General features: G+C 39.0%; 1 pseudogene; it reads right to left on the bottom strand.

The window, feature by feature from the left end:
- Nucleotides 1–556: 556 nt before the first annotated feature.
- The window catches only part of LOC100241134 (uncharacterized), a 35545-nt pseudogene continuing 29166 nt past the window's right edge, over nucleotides 557–6935 (bottom strand).

The raw sequence follows: 6935 nt of genomic DNA, 5'->3' as shown, positions 1-6935 counted from the left end.
TACAACATCGCACTTCTGATTTGAGTTTTGCAGGCTCTGTACCAGCTGATACAGGTGTTAGAATAAATTTTCAAGGAGCTTTCAACTTGCTAAGCATGTTGTTGATTTCCCCTGGCATATATAGTGGACTGACGGTGACTTCTACTGTAAGAAGGCCATAACAGTAAGATTTCCTACCAGAGACCATTTGTTTATGATTTATTTGCATGCCTAGAGTCAGTATAAATACCATGGATCAGAAACTGATGAAGTTGTTCTCCCTCGAGCTTTCCATAATCCATAGTAACCTAAGTGGTTATGATTATGGTTTTGTTGAGTGAACAGAGCCCGGTGATTGAGAACTGTTCACGTCTCACCACAACTTTAGGCAGCAAATAATAGAAATAAAACTAATAAAATTCCTGAACCTGATGGCTCAAACACTTTTAGATCATTAGCACTTTGATGGAAACTAATAAATGTTGGATCCCAAGAGTTGGGGGCAATCAATAAGGCAATAGGTTGACGACAGCACAGATATGCCATTTTGAACCATACAGTACTTACAAGCTGGTCGTCAAGCCATGGCCAGGTAAATCCAAGCTGTAGACCTACTGGATTCATCATAAACATAAAATTAGCAGGAAAACACCATTAGTTTATGACTTATTTGCATGACTAGCCAGTAAATACCATGAGTCAAAAACTGACAAGTTCTTCTCCTTCAAGCTTTCAACTGTATCCTTCAGGCTCACCTCCAGAGGAGTGAAGTGAATGCCTAAACTCTTAGCTTTATCCTGGGATACCCGGAAGGATGGTGCATAAGGTTTGTCATCTGCGCATCTGCCACCAATCAAACACATGTGGGTCCATCTCAGAATTTTTTGCTTAGTCAGAGAAACAAGTGCTGATATCTCGACAGTTTCAGTCAACTACACGAGTCCCTGTCTTGTAAGGTGGGGGAAATAGATTTGAAGGAGATTATCTCAAATAAGTAAACTTGGATTTTAGGTCTTAATTTATACATGATACCAAGACATAATTATTTAAGGGGAAACAAGATGGCAAGTACTCTTCAATGAATCCAATGGAACAAATAGAAGTAATATCGTGTTGATCTCACTTGCTTCTAATGATGGCACTAACGAGTACTAGCAGTAACTAATAGAAACTTACTTTTCAGGTAGGGGTAAATCAGGGTAGATCTTGCACAAAATCTTCAGTGTCTCGGAACTGTGTAAATCCCTCTCTACTAAGCAGTATCTTCCACTAGCTTCTGGGCTCTCATATGCTTGAATGTGTGCATTGGCAACATCTCTAACATCAACCCACCTATATGATCTATTGGGAAATGTTTGAGCTCCTGCAACAAACAAATTTCAAATGCTTGCATCAGAAGAATTCAGTAGCTTGATATAAAGTATGCAATCTGCTTGTTGATATTCTGACGTTTTGTCGTTCATTTTCTGGGACAGTGTGTAGTGATTCATTGTTGGATAACATCCCCAGTATCGATTGAAGTATAGAGCATGAAGGTTCAAGAGCATTAATGAACAACCCTCAAACTGACTTTAGTTCTCCAAAGATTATTGCCAAATTCTAGGGTGGCGGTGGCAGGGGAGGGTGCAAACCTTGCCCATGATCAGTTTAAACGCATCCAAACAAGAAATAGTTACTGCATGAAGTAAATTTACTTGACATGTTTGAACAAATGTTAAAACCAGTAAAACATATTTGACAAGCTATTAAAAATTTTTAGAAGATATTGATCAAGTTTGTAGGACCTGATCAACTAATTTGATTAATGGGGTTGGATCCAGCCAATCTCAGAATTTGATAATCAGTCCTTTATTTTGGGGTCAGTCAGAGGGATTGATGATTGTATATACATGTTCTTTCAGCCATATGCTATCAGGGAATTCTACACTCATTTTTAGCCCTTGAATAGCCCCCTAAATCCTCCAAGGCCATATTGGCTTATGAGGCTAAACAAACACTATCTTATCAAATAGCATATGAAATGTTTTCGAATTTAGCATCTAGATGAACACTTAGTTGGGCTTATAACTCCATGTTTAACTAGAGGACTCTCGGATGGAGTTGATTCAATCAATATTTGAGATGAAGCATGTACTCATATTGATTACTACTCAAAAAGTGCTATTTGATAGCCTTTAATTAATCCTTTTTAACACTTTTGAGTAGTAGTTTAGGCCTTTTAACTCAATTGGCATGTTAAGGATCCTTTAAAGCAATTTTGATCACTTTGTGTAAGTTTTGGTGTTTTTGTTAGTATTTTGATCACCAAAGCAAGTCAAGACTGAGGAGAGCTATGAGGAATCTTGGGCAAAGCTTAGAATTCAATTGCCAAGAGTGAATCCGGATTGCAAGGAGAAAAAGCAAAGAGAATCTGCCATGAAGCCTATTCTTGATGACAGTCGTAACAGCCACTTTTGGAGCACTTTATGAAGTCCAAATGATGCAAGCTATATACCATTTCAAAGCTCAGGAAGTCAACAATCCAATGCTTCAAACGGTGCGCGATTCGGAGTTGAAACGAAGAAGTTGCAGCCATTACAAGTCAATCACTCTAAAGTGTTGCGGAATCAGCCTTTTGTTGCGAGAATTTCGCAGCACTTTTGTATAGTAAGGTGTTTCTCCTTCTGACGATGCACGAACCATGCCGCGAGAAGGGAGATGGAAACCTCAAGATGGAAGCCAACTTTGCAGCCTAGTGAAGATAGCTCGGTCTTGCAAGATAATTTCGCAGCCCTCTTGGGTGTCTGCGAAATTTCGCAGACCTCATTTTTCACCTGCGAAATGGCTCCTGAAGCCTCCCGAAGCTTGCTACCGACATTGGGAGATATTTTCCATTAGATTTTTGTTGTCTAAATCCCAAAATACTCCTTGTAAACCACCAATTACATGATTCCTTAGTTTTTAAGTTAGTAAAAAGACCAAATATCTTTGTAAGAATTAGTTTTATATTAGTTTGATATAAATACCTCTCGGGAGCCTGTTCTCAGGGAGGAGTTCCTTCTGTAACCGTTTGGGTAAGCAAGTAAAGGTTTTTTCTTTCTACTGCCTTACCTTCTCACTTTGTATTTTCATTTTATTTCTAAGTTATGAATTCTCTGAGGAGTTTTCCCCAGAGAATGAGTAACTAAACCTCCAATTCCTTGGAGCTAAGGTTGCCGGGGAAGGTTCCAAGTGCAAGAATGCAAAGCTCTGTGGTTTTAGCTAGTAATGAAGAGGAAGTGAAATCCTTTAGTGATTTCAATGTTTTTAGTTAACTTAAAACACCTTGGAGTCACCTGGGCCAACACTTGGTAAGGCAAGTGATTTCCAACCGTGGAAATGCACTAGTTTACCCCTTGCGAGCCTCTGGTAGGTGACTTCAAGGTAGGATTTTTTGGAATTACCAACACTTGGTAAGCTTTTGGACTCCTAGGAGACATCCATTAGTTATCTCTTGCGAGTTTGTGAAGGGAAGTCCAAGGTTAAAGATCACCTTGAATGGTAAGTGCTCGTGAGAGGCATGAACCATTGCAAGTTGCATCAGTGAGAGAATTAAAGTGAAATCTAATTGAAGGAGTCTCTGTACATCACCGGTTAGAGAATTGACTCTAAGTTGAATCTCTAATGCGAGGAAATGAACCATCTGACCGGAGCTATGTCTTTTGCATGAGGAACCACCCCAGTGAACCTAAATCTCCAAGGAATGCTTTTCTTCCTAAATTATTCCAAACTTCTGTTAAGTTAGTTAGTTTAAGTCTCAACCTTTACCAATCAAAGTTTGTGTTTTATTCCTTAAGCTAACCGTGAAATGAAACAAGACCAATTCACTTGGAATTGGTATCATTGATTGCTTGCAAATCATTCCCAGTGAACGATCCTAGAGCCACTATACTATAGTAGCTTTGTATTTGCTACCCTAGTGTATGGTGTTATAGGTATAAATTTTGTTGATCACTTCCTCAATCAAGGAGCACCAGCTGAACACAAATCAGCTGAGACACCAATTGGGCATGAGTCAAATGGTGCCGTTGCCGGGGAATGAGTGTCAAGTTCATTGTGATACCATTGTTGAGCACTTGTGATTTTCATCACAAGTTGGTAAAGTTTCTTTCACTTTACTAATTTTCATTCTTTCTTTGTTTATTTACAATCTAAGTTTATCTTTTTAAAAATTTAGTCTAGTTTAATTTTGCTATTGTAGCCCTGTTTCTCTTGTTGTCCTCTGTTTTTGTGTCCTCTGTTTTTATTTTAGTTGTAGCTGAATACTAGTTGTATATGCCCAAGTGGATACGAGACATTGGAGGTAGGCTTGTTAAGTGTGATACACCTCAGAAAGGAGAATTTGAAGTAATCTTGAATATCATGGAGGCTGCACCTGAAGATCAGCATAGTCACCAAGGTCGTCAAGACAATCTCAATGAATTCAGATCAATGAGGGACCGTATGCATCCACCTCGTATGAGTGCACCATCATGTATAGTGCCCCCTACAGAGCAGCTAGTGATCAGACCGTACCTTGTTCCACTTCTACCAACTTTCCATGGGATGGAAAGTGAGAATCCGTATGCACACATCAAGGAATTTGAAGATGTTTGTAATACATTCCAAGAGGGAGGAGCTTCAATTGATTTGATGAGGCTTAAGTTATTTCCTTTTACTTTAAAGGATAAGGCCAAAATTTGGCTTAATTCTTTAAGGCCAAGGAGTATCCGCTCTTGGACTGATTTACAAGCTGAATTCCTCAAGAAATTTTTTCCTACTCATAGAACAAATGGCTTGAAAAGGCAAATTTCAAACTTCTCAGCTAAAGAGAATGAGAAATTCTATGAGTGTTGGGAAAGATACATGGAAGCTATAAATGCTTGTCCTCACCATGGCTTTGATACTTGGCTATTGGTGAGCTATTTTTATGATGGTATGTCCTCCTCAATGAAGCAACTCCTCGAGACAATGTGTGGAGGAGATTTCATGAGCAAAAATCCAGAGGAAGCTATGGATTTCTTGAACTATGTAGCTGATGTTTCAAGGGGATGGGATGAACCAACCAAAGGAGAAGTGGGAAAGATGAAGTCTCAGTTGAATGCTTACAATGCAAAGGCTGGGATGTATACTTTGAGGGAAGATGATGATATGAAGGCAAAGTTGGCAGCTATGACAAGAAGATTGGAGGAATTGGAGCTGAAAAGAATGCATGAAGTGCAAGCTGTTGCTGAAGCACCAGTGCAAGTGAAGTTGTGTCCCAATTGTCAATCATTTGAACATTTGATGGAGGAGTGCCCTGCAATTTCAGCTGAAAGAGAAATGTATAGAGATCAAGCAAATGTTGTTGGACAATTCAGGCCCAATAACAATGCTCCATATGGAAATACCTACAATTCAAGTTGGAGGAATCATCCAAATTTCTCATGGAAGGCCAGAGCAACTCAATACCAACAGCCGGATCCACCATCTCAGCAATCTTCAAGTTTTGAACAAATAATAGCTAATCTCAGCAAGGTAGTGGGAGATTTTATTGGAAAGCAAGAAGCCACCAATGCTCGACTTGATCAAAGGATGGATGGAATGCAAAATGATATGAATCAAAAATTTGATAACATCCAATATTCAATCTCCAGGCTTACAAATTTGAACACACTGCAAGAAAAAGGAAGATTTCCTTCTCAACCTAACCAAAATCCCAAAGGTGTCCATGAAGTGGAAAGCCATGAGGGAGAATCATCACAGGTGAAAGATGTCAAAGCCTTGATCACTCTAAGGAGTGGTAAGAAAATTGAGCAGCCAACACCCAAGCCACATGTTGAAAAAGAAGAAGAGATGAAGAAAGGGAAGGAAATGGAAGATAAAGAGAGTGAGATCAGTGAAGAAAAGAAGGACTCTGATGCAACAATGAAAGTAATTCCAGAGAAGGAGCTTTTGAAGGAAGAAATGCTGAAGAAATCAACTTTTCCACCTTTTCCTCAAGCATTACAGGGGAAAAAGGGGGTTAGAAATGCAGCTGAAATCCTAAAAGTATTGAGACAAGTGAAAGTTAATATTCCACTGCTGGATATGATCAAACAAGTTCCAACGTATGCAAAATTCTTAAAGGACTTGTGTACTATCAAAAGAGGGTTGACTGTAAACAAGAAAGCCTTCTTGACTGAGCAAGTAAGTGCAATCTTACAGTGTAAGTCTCCTTTGAAGTACAAAGACCCTGGAAGTCCTACCATTTCAGTCATGATTGGAGGAAAGGTAGTGGAGAAAGCCTTGCTAGACTTGGGAGCAAGTGTGAATTTGCTTCCATACTCTGTCTACAAGCAATTGGGCCTTGGAGAGTTGAAGCCAACAGCAATTACTCTATCTCTAGCAGATAGATCAGTGAAAATTCCAAGAGGGGTAATTGAGGATGTATTAGTTCAAGTGGATAATTTCTACTATCCAGTAGATTTTATTGTTCTTGATACAGATCCTACTGTAAAGGAAGCTAATTTAGTTCCTATCATCCTTGGAAGGTCATTTCTTGCAATTTCAAATGCAATCATCAACTGTAGAAATGGGCTTATGCAACTCACTTTTGGTAATATGACACTAGATCTCAATATTTTCTATATGTCTAAAAAGCAAATCACTCCGGAAGAAGAAGAAGGTCCAGAAGAGCTATGTATAATTGATACTTTGGTGGAGGAGCACTGCAATCAACATATGCAAGACAAGTTGAATGAAAGTCTTGTGGATATTGAGGAAGGTTTTTCTGAATCTCCTAATGGGCTTGCTACTCTACAAAGTTGGAGAAAGATAGAAGGAATTCTACCTTTGTTCAATGAGGAAGAGGAGGCAGCTGTTGAAAAAGAAATTCCAAAACTCAATTTGAAGCCTTTACCTGTGGAGCTGAAATATACATATCTTGAAGCAAATAATCAATGTCCTGTTGTGATATCCTCATCTCTGACCAGTCATCA

The sequence above is a fragment of the Vitis vinifera genome, chromosome 3 (assembly GCF_030704535.1).
Source record: "Vitis vinifera cultivar Pinot Noir 40024 chromosome 3, ASM3070453v1".
In the NCBI taxonomy this organism is placed as follows: Eukaryota; Viridiplantae; Streptophyta; class Magnoliopsida; order Vitales; family Vitaceae; genus Vitis; species Vitis vinifera.
This window is presented reverse-complemented; position numbering and strand designations above follow the sequence as displayed.